Below are 15,378 nucleotides of genomic sequence, written 5' to 3' on the forward strand. Positions count from 1 at the left end.
GTCCAGGACAGCCAAGGCTACACAGAGAACCCCTGTCTTGAAAAACCAATAAATAAATAAATAGAAATAAAATGATTTCATTACAGAGAACAAAGAATTACTATTTTTCTACTATCATTCCTTGGCATGTATCAAGTCAGCATATCTTTTGATAGTTTCATACTAAAATATCTCATTTTAAAGTTTTTTGCTTGGATTGCTCATTTGAGTTTCCTTTTAAAATATCATTCAGTGAATTTTGGCTTGAGACTAGGGCAGAATTTCCAATAATTTCTGAAATGATCCTAAACATGCGTCAGTTGTGATTTCCACTGTGTACTTATGCAAAGCAGCAATCTTAGCATGGCTTATTGTGATTGTTTGAATGAGACTGATCCCCATAGACTTGTATATTTGAATACTTAGTCCCCAGTTAGTGGGATTGTTTGGGAAAGGTTAGGAGGTATAGCCTTGTTGGAGAAGGTGTGTCACTGAGGGTGGGATTTGGGGGTTCAAAAGCCCATGCTATTCTCAGTTAGCTCTCTCTCTCTCTCTCTCTCTCTCTCTCTCTCTCTCTCTCTCTCTCTCTCTCTCTCTCTCCTCTCTTTGCCTTGGGCTTGTGGATCAAGACCAAGATGCAACTCCCACTTCAGCGCCACACCTACCTGCCTGCTGCTTTTGTCACTTAGGCATGGACTCTCATCCTCTGAAGCAATAAGCCCCAATGAACTCCTTCTGCTGGAAGTCGCCTTGGTCATGATGTCTCACCACAGCTGCAGAAAAGTCACTAAGACAATTGTTAAATCCAAATGTCAATCAACTCTGAAAAACACCTGAAGATGTTCTACATCCTGTAGTATAAAATATTCAGTCAAGTTTAATTCCTTTATGCAAAACAAATAAGTAAATCCATCTCATTAATACATAGATTTGTTTTGTTTTTAATAAGTAGTAAAATTAGGTATGTCAAAGAAATGTCTTAAAATAAATTTGTATACGATTACCAGTAAATGTTTGATTTATATGCCTGTTTTATTTACCTATACCTGGGATACTGTACAAATTTCTTAGACAAAAAAGGTCTGCTGTCTGGGAATGGTGGTGCACGCCTTTAATTGCAGCATTCACCCAGAAAGCAGAGGCAGGTGGATCCCTGTGAGTTCAGGGTTAGCCTGGCCTACATAGCAAGCTCCAGGCAAGCCAGGGAGACATATTCAGGTCCTGTCTCAAAAAGGGGAATGGAAGGGAGCAGTGGAGCAAAGACTTCAGAAATCCTACTCCATATCGCTTCCTTACCTCTTTCAGGTTTCTTCTCTTCTTGCTCCCCATAGCCGGAAGTTATCAGGATCACAGACTCAGGCAAAGTAGGGCCTGAAGGAAGTTACCACATCATCATCATCATCATCATCATCATCATCATCATCATCTACTACAATTGTACCATCAGCCAGATTTTGTTGTTGTTATTGTTGTTGTTGTTTTTCAAGACAGGGTTTCTCTGTGTAACAAGAGCCCTCGCTATCCTGGACTTGCTTTTTAGGCCAGACTAGACTTGAACTCACAGAGATTTCTCCTCCTGCCCCTGCCTCCCCAAGTACTGAGATTAACCTAAGTTTAGGGTGAGCCAGTGATTGATTGATTATCTCTAATTAAAGAAAAAAAAAAGAGTACCTCCAAACTCTTACACTTAAGCTAAATAAATAAATAAATAAATGTTGGTACAATTATTGCCAGAATCACATGGAAAAATAATTTTTTATACTAAAATTTCTCCTATGAGTGATAACTTGCAACTTGGAAGAGGTTGCCATCTTATTAAATAAAAATCTACCATATGAGCTGGGCACAGTGGCACACACCTTTAATCCCAGCACTTGGGAGGCAAAGGGTAGACAGGTTTGCAAAATAAATCCAGGACAGCCAGGGGTTGTTACCCAGAGAAACCTTGTCTCAAAATAAAAAACAACAACAACAATAACAACAACAAAAATCTACCATGAGTTGCCAAGCACAGGCAAAGACTGGTGGTGTGCTGGAGCCCAGGGAAGGAAGGCTTGAGTGGAAAATCAATGCATCCTTAGACTCCTAAGACTTTACCCAGTACTCCTGAAGACCAGAGGACCACAAGCAGCCCTCCACCCTTACTTGCTTTTATTGCCAAAAATGCTCAAACTGGCAATATAAAGGCCTGGTAGGCGTCTCCTTCTTTCTGATAGAAATTACTATTCTGAAAATGGGATATGCCCATATCTTATTATGAGTGTGTCTATAGCCCATGTGTCTGCTGACTCCTTTATTTTGTTTGGGGGAGGGGTTCAAGACAGGGTTTCCTCTGTGTATCCTTGTCTGTCCTAGATCTAGCTCTGTAGCCCAGGCTGGCCTCCAACTCACAGAGATCCACCTGCCTCTGCCTCCTGAGTACTGGGATTAAAGGCGTGAGCTACCACCATGCAGCTGTCAATTGTCAAAGTTCTCCGGGCACATCTCCCCTCTAGTGTCTTTCCCCAGGGATCCTGTGGTTTCCAGCTCTGCAACTTCCCTTTCCTATCAAAGGGAAATACTGTTTACATTTTGATAAACACTTCTTGGGTATCTATTGTTAAGAGTAGAGATCTGGGGCTGGGCGTGGTGGTACACGCCTTTAATCCCAGCACTCGGGAGGCAGAGGCAGGTGGATCCCTGTGAGTTTGAGGTCAGCCTGGTCTAAAGTGAGAGTCCAGGACATCCAAAGCTACACAGAGAAACCCTGTCTCCAAAAACCAAGAGAGAGAGACTGACAGACAGACAGACAGACAGACAGACACAGACAGACAGAGAGAGACAGAGACAGAGAGATCTGAAATGGTTTGGATTTTGTCTTGAAAAATTCTCATGTAAAAAAAAGAGTTATGTGGAGGATGAGACCCACATTTTAACATGAAATCCATTACATCTTGTATACACCTTATTTACTCAGAAGGTGACTTCTCTTGTTATTTTTGGTGTACCCAACACTTTGAGTTTGACTTGCCACCTGAGGTCAGGTGTGGGAATTCCCCCTTGTGTCATCCTGTAAGCCTTTGAAATTTTTCAAATTTTGGAGCATTTGGCCTTTCTGGCTTTCATATTAGGGATATTTAACTTACAGATTTCACAGCCTTTACTTAACCCGAACTGGAACTTTTTATGATATTTTAATAGATTAGTGAACGTGTTAAGTAAATAGCTGCTTCCTGCCTCTGCACCCTCCCTGGCTCTTCCAACACTAGCTGTGAATTTGTGGGAGCTTTGTTATCAGCTGATCAACTCTACCCATTAATAGTTTCCCATCCTGAAAGCTGCCCAACAAGGAAATCTGCATTATAGTTGGGGGAATCTGGGACCACTTGGGGAGACCTCTGGCTACTAGTACCTTAATTCCTCCTCCCCCACTTCTTCTTTTCTAATTTATTTACAACCACCTGTGATTCCACCTCCAAGAATCTGATGCCTTTTTCTGAACTCTGTGGGTGCCTGCACTCACATATCTACTCATACACTGATATACATAATTTAAAAATAGTAAAAACAAATCTTTAAATAAAACCATAAATATAAAAATGGTCTACAGGTATTTAGCATGCACTTTCTAAGACAAACAAACAAACAAACAGGAAGCAACCGCTCTCAAACAGAACCTTCTCACAAGACAATCTCCATTCATGCTTTCCCTAGTCCTGCTTTTCTTTTTTTTTCCCTTTATTAATTTATTCTTGTTACATCTCAATGGTTATCCCATCCCTTGTATCCTCCCATTCTTCCCTCCCTCCTCTTTCCCCCTTATTCCCCTCCTCTATGACTGTTCCTGAGGGGGATTATCTCCCCCTGTATATGCTCATAGGGTATCAAGTCTCTTCTTGGTAACCTGCTGTCTTGCTTTTCAATGAAAAGATTTTTATTGTTACTTTTCCATCCCAGTTTACCATCATAAATCAGATCTGACCCACATCCGTGAGTCTTGTAAAGCTCATGGTCCTCTCTTGCATGTCTACAGGGACTGCACTGACGTGAAAGATGTCTGAGGAAATATGACTTTCAGCTCCAGCAGCATCACTGGCTGCACAGGAAAGCTGCTCAATTGAGGGGTGGGAAATGGCACTTCCTCATGATATTATAGGTGTGTTACTGGAAAGTGGGACAAACTGTTTCCCCTTCCCTATGTGACCTCCTTTAAGCTGTTTCCACTGTCTCCTCCCTAGAAGGAATTAACTCACACGGAGTGAACTGTAACCGATAAATATGTACCTCTAGGGCATGCTTCCACGGCCAGGGTAGGATCGGGTAGGATCGGCCACAGTCGAGTCCACAAGCGCACAGGACCTCATCTGAAAAGACATGCACCTTCATTTCAATCGTGCTCCGGGAGCACCAGGCTTCACCAGCTGATCCCACCCAACAGCAGGGTCTTCCTCTGCACAGAGCTCTCAGTTGGGCTCACAGATCTCCCCTACGCCCCCACCCCCACCCCCCTCACCCCTGCCCTGGGATCCCGCAAGGCCTGCCAAGATTAAGGGCGGCGGCAGTCACTCCTGCTCTCAGCCTTGACATAGGAGGCACCTCCAGAACACCCCACCTTCTCACAGGCCCACTGGAGCACCCCCACTTCACAGGGGGGCCTGATACATCTGACTAGAGACTTGTCCGAGGTCGCACAAGGCAATCAGTTATTCTAACTTGGCACTAGTTAGTCCAGGTCTGACTATCATCTTATACCGTCTCTTTGTACGTGTTCTGAACTAACTTCTGAAGCTGATGGTCTCCACACGTCTAGTAAAGAAGGGTTAGGAAGCCAATCTTCCCAAAGGCAAGCTGGCAGTGAGGTCAAGTTCACTCATTTCTAACTGCCTCCCCTCCCCCCCCCACAGCTTCTATGTTCAGTATTATCTAAATTCTCCCCTCCCCATTTTATGTAGCCCCTTTAAATCCCTCTTGCTGCTTTCCTTCTGTGCCCCTTTCTCTATCGCCACGCTAATCTTCTCTACTGAACAACAACAACAACAAATCTTTAAAAGTGTGTGAAAATAATGCATCTAAACATTATCTTTAAGGTATGTATTACTTATGTGTAGGTGTATGTCTGTGTGCATGTATATGCACATGTCCAAGTGGGAGCTGGGAGGCCAGAAGAGGGTGTCCTGAAGCTGGATCAACAGTTAGAGCTGGTCTGGATCTCGGCAACCAAAACTGGGTCCTCCAGAAGCACTCTTTCAACTGCTGAGCCAGCTCCCTGGCCCCGTATCTAGCTATTATTTTTTAAGCGCATCTAACTGGTAAGAATGAAGGGAATATTTTTTGAAAATTAAGAAAAGAAAAGAAAAGAAAAAAAGCCCCTTTCTTGGGTTAATTTTCGATACACCAAAGATAAAATGACAGAATGCGCCGCATAGAATTTTTAAAGTGTCATTATGAAACCAAAAAAAATCATTTCCATTTTAGATAATCCATACATAATTACACTTGAATTTTATCAGATGGAGGTGGGGGGGTGGGGGGTTGGGGAAAGGGGGGGCCGAGTGGAGAAAGAAGAGGCTACTTCCCCAGCATGTACCCCTTGCTGTGCACAGCATAGGCTCCTCTACCAGGGCCTCACAGCAGTTTGTTCTTTGTGTACGTTTATCATCGTCATTACAACCTGTTTACTGTTATTTTGTGTCCTACGTCCACATTAGGCTCTCCACTAGATGAAGAGAGGAAAAATAAAAAATAAAAAATAAAGCCTCAGCATTGTATTCATTTTTGGATTCCCAGAAAGCTGGGTACATGAAGGTCCTCGGCGCAGGTGCATTGGATGGTAGATCAGAAATGCCCATTTAACTGGAAAATACGTGGCTTTCAGACAGACTAGAGGCAGGGGCACTTAGGTGATGGCTGGCTCTTGATTTGGCTAAAGTAGAAAGCCCTCAGTTCTTGAGAAGAGGAAACATGCATGTTGCATTTGTATGACCTGGCCTTCACATCTCACCCCCATCCTGGCGAAATGATTTTCCAAATGACAGATGACTCCCAACACCCTTAAAGGTCTGATCCCTTGAAAACCAACCCTCCTCTCCTCCTGGTAATGACAGGGCAACTTTCCACACTCCTCTCATTTGGCTGAAAGCATTGTGTACGTATGTCGGAGCAGTTTTTTCTTATTCTGACACCCTCTTTGCACACACTTCCCGCCATTCGATAGTATTTCACCTTTACACCAAGTTCTTAAGGACCCCTCACAATTGTGCTTAAAGTATACTCAAGGTCACCCATGGAACCCTGCTCTGTTAGCTCAGAAAAACCCTACGGAGGAGCCTTTAGCAACTAGCATGTTGTGGTGTGGGCCCAACAGTCTTCCTAAAACATAGAAGCAAACTCTCTTAGTGGTGCCATTGTTTATTCTTCTAAAGATGCAGGAATCAGTTCCTGCTACTTTCCTTCAATTAAGCCAAGTAGATGCTCGATACCATAACACGGGGAAAAACATCCACAGTTGTCACTTCAGTTTTGTTGTTCAGTGAGAGTGGCTCCTGCTGCCCTCACCTCTGCATACTGGGTGAACTGACACCCAAGGGATTGCTTTCCCATGCAAGGTCCCTACCCTGAAGCACCTGCACCAAACCCACACAACCCTGAGGTCGCCAATATCGCCACCGCGGCCGGTGGCGGGAAGCACGAGCAGCCCGCCCCTAAACGCTCTCCTTTTTCTTCCGAAGCGTGTAGGGACTTCCCCGACGGCCGACAGCAGCTTTCTTCCCATCAGCTCAGTCCCTTAGGGGATCCGCCACTATGGGACTTCGAGGTTCTCACGCTTGGAGGGGGGTAGAGGGATCAGAAGGTATCAGAAGGTGCGGGTCCGCGCGGGCCCTGCTGCACTGGGAGGGGGCATGGTGGATGGGTCCCCTGTTGGCTTCCGCGTCACCCGCCCCTCCCCGCGCCGGGGACCAGGAGAAAAGGGAATCCTGAGGTGCACGCAAAGGAGCGCAGCCCCCGCGCTCCCACCGCTGGCTCTGCGCGCGACACATGGCAACTGTGGCCCCTGGTCTTCCCCTCGTCACCTCATAGTTCCCACACTTGCAAAAGTTCCCCCGCCGAAGACCAGCTGTGGTGCCGGGCCCCTTGCTTGGACCCCCGAAAGCGGGGAGGGAATGAGGAGCGAGCGCGGAGCAACCCTCCTCGTCTGGGCGGTCCGGGACTTCCTCCCTTTTATCCATATCAGGGCTTGGGGCTTCAGTGGCCAGGCTCCAACCCAGCTCTTTATTAGTGTACAAACTTTGGCCGCTTAACTTTACCCCTTTCTGCCAGAAGTGGGGACGTCATGATACCTGTCCACGAGCCATCCATGTGTCCTGGGGCCCGGAGCGTTACAGCGGCGGGGAGAAAGTCTTCAAGAGAAACACAAGGTTTTGGGCTTCCCAACAAGGCAGCCCAGCACTTAATGATCATTAGCTTCAGGCGTCGACACCCTGCTCTAATCTTTATTAAATTGGTTGCAAGAATTAAATGAGATGAGCCTGTGAGAGGCTTTGCAAAGGTGCCTGGCACACTTCAACAGGTGGTCTGTTGCGGGGAAGAGGGGCTCATTTCTCTGTAGCTGGTCCGGTGTTTAAAAGGCACAATAAATGTGCTTTAAATGCAAATGCGTGCGCAGCAGAATGGCAAGTCAGAGCTCCATAAACAATGGCACAGAGAAGCCCTGCAGCTCCCTCCGGGTCTCACAGAACATAATTGCCACATTATAAGAACCTGGTTTTTCCATGGTCCCAGCTCACTCGGAGTGATATGTAAATATATGACTATAACCTCTTGTTGGGGCAAGAGAAGGAAAGAAGAAGAAATTCCCCGTGAAAGAACAAAGTACAGCTGAAATACCTGTTTCTAAACTCTCACTGCAAAATTTCCCCAGCCAAGCACAACAACAAACTAAGGACGATGGGTCCGGTAAGGGAAACACTGGGCAGCCCAGATGCCTTCGGGTTACACATTTGCTCGCTGTTAGCCAAGTACCTTTACTTTTTCCATGAGTTCTTCACTCTATAGCAGTTCAAGCAAATGATTTTACATTCCACCCCCCGCCACACCACACCCCCGCCCAAAGATTTAGAAATGAAGGCAAACAACATAAACGGGAGGAACCCTGTCAGAGAGCAAGGCAAAGAGCACTTCCGGGCCTTTCCATATTGAATATCCGCATCTCTTTGCTGTGGTGACTCTCCAGTCAGTGATGGATGCTCTAAGTATTTTAACTTAAACAAGTTCAAACTAATAGCCAGGATTTGAATCTAGTCCTGCCTAGGTGCCATTCCCCCCTTTCCCCCACGTGGCCCCAAGGACCCTGCCTCTTTTTTGTTTCATTACAAGAAAAGAGTAAACCACTCACAACAAAAACAACACAGACTCAGGTGGTGGCGTTCCCTTCATCCCAGCACTCAAGAGTCAGAGGCGGGCAGATCTCTTAGGAGTTTTAAACATGCCTGGGCCTACAAAGCACATTCCAGGCTAGTCAAGGCTACAAAGTGAGACCCTTTCTCAAAAAAAAAAAAAAAAAAAAAAAAAATATATATATATATGTGTGTGTATACATATATGTATGTATGTACATACACATATGTACATATATGTATACACACATACACACATATATATATCATATATACGTACTCATTCATGTCTTGCAAAAGGAGGAGAAAAGGTGGGGAAGTGAGGAACATCAAATTTTTGATATTCACCTTCCTAAATAACTCTCTTTAGCAAGATAACTAAGCATCAAACACGGTTTTCTGAAGAGGAAAGAGTCTATCACAAACAAGGCATAGACAGGAAGCTACTGGATGGATTCACTCACAACAGACTTGGCAGAAGAGTATTCCTAGGTCCCTCTGAAGTCACAGGCCTTCAAAGCACTTGGTTCTTGGGAAGGGGGAAGACAAAATAATGAAGAGCTGTCTTCCCTCTCCCCCCCCCCACTTTTTTTCTTTCTTGGGTAATTGTTAGCTAATAAAACAGTCAAAATAAATTTTAGAAGAGAGCTCAAGGAGAGCTGTAGAAAGAATGGAGTAATGGCAGGCCCGCAGGAAGGGGGCGGGACGTGAGAGGCGTGCCCTCCTTTGTCTGCCTCTCAGGGGGAGGAAACTTCCCGATTTGTAAGAAACTTAAAAAAAAAAAATTACAAAAGTATGTGTTATTTTCCTAGCTAAATTGTGGAGTAGAAGCCATAGTCTGATGTGTTGTTTTGTTGGTGGCAGGAATGAGTGTAAGGAACAGGCTATATGGCGAAATGTTCAGCCATCTTGTCAGAGCCTAAATTCCTATTTCTCCAGCAGTCTGTCTTTTACCAGAAACCAGCTGACCCTGTCGTGGTTGGGCAGTTAGACACCTGTTGTGGTGCATTGTGGGAGATGGTCATTCTAAGACCCCCCTGAGCTACTCCTTTCTGCCTATAAACTAGCTTTTCCAGTAAGACTCCTGGTAAAATCAGATTAAAGGCCAGCTACCTGCGAGCAGCAGTTCCGGGAACTTTTTCCTGACTAACCAGATCTTTTACAACTTCCCTTTCTCTCTGGAATTTCTCCCTCTTCTGTGATTATAGCAGCTGTAAAGGTAGACACCTGCTGGAGCATTCCAGAGTTAGGTATCCATAGCAACCCTTGCTTACACAAATACTCATGCCCCCGTGCCTATAAAAACTCTGTGAGAATTCTCAACAAAAGGGGCTTGATCAGAATCCAGACTTGCCCTCATTTCTTTGTGTCTCCTGTCCCCCCACTTGTTTGCCCCCTCCACAGGTACACAACGAAGACCCCGCAGACCGAAACAAACGGGGAAGCAGTGTTTTCTACCCAAGACAAAATTTGAACCCTCCATCTGTGCGCTTCCTAGAGTCTGAACAGGGCAGTCCTGCTAAGGCTTAGGCCTGGGTAGCAGATGGGAAGCTACTTCTTCAAGAAGGGAAGACATGTTCACTACTTCTTTTCCAACAGGGGAGCATTCAGGCAGGAAGTGAACTTTCAAAGAGTTGCAAAAGCAACTGCAATAAAGGGACTACCATGAGAGGTTCCACACGCAGTCTTCCAAAAGACAGGCCAGTGGTTCTCAACCTTCCTAATGCTGTGACCTCTTAATACAAATCTTCATGTTGGGGTGACCCCTGCCCCCCAACCATAAAATTATTTTTGTCGCTACTTCATAACTGTGATTTTGCTACTGTTGTGAATCATAATATGAATATCTGTGTCTTCCCATGGTCTTAGGTGACTCCTGTAAAAGGGTCATTCGACCCCTGTCCCCACTCCCCCAAGGGGCTGAGACACACAGGGCTTGATAGGTGCTGTTTTTCTGAGGGTCCCAGGAAGAGATTCAATAGCAGCTCTGACAGAGGAAAAAGAGCTAGGCTTAGCGTTTATCCTATGTAAGCTGACTGCAGGCTCATTTGCCTTGGGTTACCATGGTCAGCTCTGTGCAGCGGGGGAATGAGTCAAGCCCCACCCCAGTGCTTGATAGTGTGCTCATGAGGGAGACAGGAGGAGGTCATGTTCCAGTGTATGGAACACACTCTTTCTGGGGGCATGTCCTGAGGCCTGCCAGTTCTGCAGGCAGCCTTCACTCTTAATGAGCTAATGCAAGCAAGTCTTCTGACTGGCCAGAAAACAAAGGTTCCCAACTGCAACAGGGCATCAGCGGTTCTCAGCCTGTAGGGCTCAAACCCCTTTCACGGGGATCGCCTAAGACCAGCTGCAGAGCAGACATTTACATTAAAATTCATAACAGTAGCAAAGTTACAGTTATGAAGTAGCAAGGAAAATAATGTTATGATTGCGGAGTCACCACAGTACGAGGAACTGTTTTAAGGGGTCACAGCAATAGGAAGGTTGAGAATCACTGGACGACATGATCTTTCGTGACAGTCATGATATAATCTATTCAAGTGATTGGGACATTGGGCTATGATACCAATAGCCATCTCCTGCCTGGTGTTACAGGGAGGGGCTGGGAGACTAACTTTATGTGTGTATGTTTGGGGGGGGTTGGTGCTGACAGGCTCAAGACTCCAGCTGGGGCTTGTAGAAACCACTGCAAAGGACTTTTTAGTAATTTCTTCCTTCTAGCTATAAGAACTTTTTATTTTTCCCTCTTGATGGTTGATGTGGTGCCACCCCTGAGCACGTGGTCCTAGCTTGTATAAGAAAGAAGTCTGAGCAAGCCAAGGGGAGCAAGCCAGTGAGCAGCATTCCTCCTTAATCTCTACTTAAATTCCTGCCTCCCGGTTCTGGCTAGAAGTCCTGCCCTACTTCCCTTCATGATGAGCTGAAAGTTGTAAGATGAAATTGTTATGCTGAGATTACCCAGATCGTGAGATCCCCCCTAAAAAAGACCACCAAGACTCGATACCGATGCAATATACACAGGGTCCTGCATTACGTGCTCAGAGCTTCAGATCACCATCCTTCCTGACGCAGCAGGATAGGAGAATGATACCAGAGCTTCAAGAACAATGGGTTTATAAGGAAAAACTGTAATTAGGGGTGGGGTCACAGGGAAGTGTGGACAAAAACCATAAGGGGAGTCCTGAGTCTCAGGAATGCAGTCCTTTAGGCTAGTTGGGTGGAGACTGGGTCTCCAGGGAAAGTTGTGAGTCTCAAGAATGTGGACCTTCAGGCAGGTTGGGTGGAGGTTGAATCTCCAGGGAAGTTGTTTTCTCTCAGAGGATCATTTGGGCATCTACTGTATCTAATTGTTCCGGTGCAGTTTCTGGAGAGTGCTGGCAGATATGATTCCCAGAACGCAGGGAGAAGGGCACCCAGAGGACAAGTTCTCATACAGACCATACCATCATTAATTGCAGAGTATAAATTACATATCGGATACGGCATTAATTTTGCCCCTACAAAATAAACTCCTTTCTTTCCAAGTTCATTTTGGTCTGGATCTTTATCACATCAACAGAAAGCAAATGAAAACACTAGCAGTGGTAGCCAATCTTGGTTGCCAGCTCTCAATTGAATCCTGAATCCATTCACTTCGCCCTTTTCAGTCAGTCTAGGATCCCAACTCATGAGAATTTGTCACCCACAGTTAGGGTGGGTCATCCCACCTCAGTTAGCCCTAATCCAAATCGCCCCTCACAGCCATGCACCGAGGCTAACCTACACAGGAGTAGGTGAGTGTAGGTGCTGTCAAGGAGACAGTATTAACCATCATGGTAACCTCGCCAAGGCAGAATTATTTAATTATTTAATTTTTATTTATTTTGGCTTTCTAGACAAGGTTTCTCTCTGTAGCCTTGGCTATCAAGGACTGGCTCTGCAGACTAGGCTAGCCTGGAACTTACAAAGATCCGCCTGCCTCTGCCTCCCTGAGTGCTGGGTATGTGCCACTGTGCCCAGCTCAGAGGAAGGATTTATACACTCACGATTTTCTGTAATCGTACTTGTACTGACTACTTTGATGTCAACTTAACACAAGCTAGAGTCATCTGAGAGGAGGGAGTCTCAGTTTGAGAAAATGCCTCAGTAAGATCAGGCTGTAGACAAACCGGGTCAGGCATTTTCTTAATTAGTGATTCATGGGGGTTGGAGGCCCAGTGCATTGTGGGTGGGGGCCAACCCAGGTGGTCCTGGGTTGTATAAGAAAGCAGGCTGAGAAAGCCTGTAAGCAGCCCCTGGTCCATGGCGTCTGCATCAGCTCCTGCTTCCAGGTTCCTTCCTTTTGATTTCTTGTCCTGACTATCATGGAAGTGTAAGCCAAATTAACCCTTTCCTCCCCAGGTTGCTTTTGGTTATGGTGTTTCATCACAGCAATTGAAATACTAACTATGACTCACCCGCTGAAAAAAAGGGGACAAGGACTGCAAGCAACCCAAGGAAATCCCCCTCATTTCTAAGCACAGTTATTATATTAAGAAACAAAAGGAAATCCTCCACAAAACTGTTGTTGCAAAGATATTATTTCTGTGCTGAGGAAATACGAGGATCCATGACAGTTGCCTGGTATTGTATGGTTCTCTTAACACTGAAAATACCTTCATCTCTATCCTTCCCCAAACATGAGGTCCCTCAGGGCTAGACCATTCCCTCCATCTTATCAGTACCTCCTTCCCTCTCATGTCATTGTTGAGACGATTGTAAGCCATTGCTAGACATACAGTTCCAAATCAGTATCCCTGAAGGATGCTCACGTACCCTTGGTCCTACTGTACATCTTTCCCCATGGTGTCCGCCAGCCTCTCTCACTCAGTGTTCACAGTGGAGCTCGGTATCTTACCATACTAACCACTCTCAAGCAGGAGTGCTGGCACACACACCTTCAAGTACGCAGAAAGCTGAGGGTGGAAGATTATGAGTCTAAGGCCAATCTGGACTACCTAGTGACTGCCTCAGAAAAATAACCATCACTATTCTCCTGGACAATCACATGTGCAAGCTTGGAGCCTTCTCATGACTCCTTTTCTCCAATGTGCCTCCCAAATGCTATTAAAAGTACACTTAGAATAAACTTGGCTAATTTATTTTTATGGTACATGTCTAGTTTTGTCTTGCATTATAAAATGTGACTGTTTTAAAGATAATTTTGCCAAAATAAATTTGAACAGACATATACAGATACGTTGATTAACAGCATGATGCTATTAGTCATCCCATGATCCTTTATTTCTGACAAGGGCATGATATAAAAACCCAACTTCTACCTTGAATAATTTAATTGTATCGGCCTAAAATCGCATAAAGTTATAATATTTTTACCTACAATGAGGGGATATTAAAATTTCAAAGCAATATGCCAGTCATCTTGAAAAGAAATTTTGTTATAAAAATTTAAACATGCATAGAAACAGTAAAATGAACACCCATAGGACTCCCTTGCAAGAAAGGGAGGGAGGAGCAGATGAGAGAGTGGGAAGAAGCAGAGTAAGGGGACTGTCCCGATATCAGTTTACTCCACCCGTCCCTGTCTCACTATGCCATTACAAAAGTGTTTTATAAAAGGGAAACATGGGCTTCTTCACACAATGCTATCACAAAGCCATTTTATCATCACCAAAACTGATAGTCACAACAGCGTCACATGATTCCTAGTCCCTCCGGACTAAAATTGTCTCTGTCTCGAATATGTTTCCCCCAGTTAGTTTGTCTTGTATTTTGGTTAAATTGTAAAGCACATAAATTCCAACCACTGCTTTGGGTTTGAGCTCTGAAGTCCTTTTTAGTCTTTCTGTTTTTCCATGTCGCTGACTTAAAGAATGAACCAGGTCCCTAAGTCCAAACGCCCCACAGTTTACTTTGTTTGCTTCCTTCCTAGCTGGGGCAGGTTAACAATTTGTCCCTCTGTTCTTGTGTGTACTGTGTGCTTGTGCAAATCACTTGGGTTTTCTTTTTTCTTTGTGTGTGTGTGTGTGTGTGTGTGTGTGTGTGTGTGTGTGTGTGTGTGTATCATACTCCTTTTTCATGGATATCAAAACTCATCCTGAACAGTGAGTCCTGAGTTACAGAAGAGGATTTCTTGCTGCTGTTTTCCTCTATGACTTTGCCTGCCAATTGACCAAAACAACACTCAAGTGCTACAAGGCTTTCCCCCCCTTGCATTTGCTTCTCTTGTTTCTTGACATTTTTGTTGATGTTATTGATTTGGTTTGGTTTTTTCGAGACATGGTCTCTCTGTGTATCCTCGGCTGTCCTGGACTCGCTTTGTAGACCAGGCTGGCCTTGAACTCACAGTGATCTGCCTGCCTCTGCCTCCTGAGTGCTGGGATTAAAGGCGTGTGCCACCACGCCTGGTGCTTCTTGAAATTTCAATCAAAGTCAGTTGTGATGAACTAACGGGTCATGGTCTAGAAATTTCCCTGAGAGTAGAATGGTCACATAATGCAGGATCTAAGGAAACATCAAAGGATAAACCAAAGAAAATTATTTTATAAAATGCCCAGAAAACTGTCCTCATTCTCTTAGATAGCTGTATTAGATTCTGTTTGTTTTGTTTTGTTTTTGTTTTTTGAGACAGGGTTTCTCTGTGTTATCTTGGCCATCATGGACTCCCTTTGTGGACCAGGCTAGCCTCAAACTCACAGGTATTAGATTCCAAAGGCTTTCCTGGAAGAATACTGTCTTATTAAGAAATGTGTTCAGTTAGGCCTAAGGACATGGAACCCATGCACAAATATGAAAACCCATATTTTTTAAAGCTGGCTTTGTCAGTGCATCCCTGTAATGCCATTTCTGGGGAGACAGACTCAGGAGGACCCCTCTCTTGCTGAAGGGTCAGTCTAGACAAATTGCCAAGTTCCAAGGTCAGGGAGCCACATTGGTTTTTAGTTACTGTTTCTTAGTTACTTAGTTCCAACTACTGTGAAGAAACATCATGACCAAGGCAACTTATAAAAGAAAGCACTTATTGGGGGCTTGCTTACAGTTTCGG

Source organism: Acomys minous (genome assembly GCF_964271855.1).
Source record: "Acomys minous genome assembly, chromosome: 3".
Taxonomy (NCBI): domain Eukaryota; kingdom Metazoa; phylum Chordata; class Mammalia; order Rodentia; family Muridae; genus Acomys; species Acomys minous.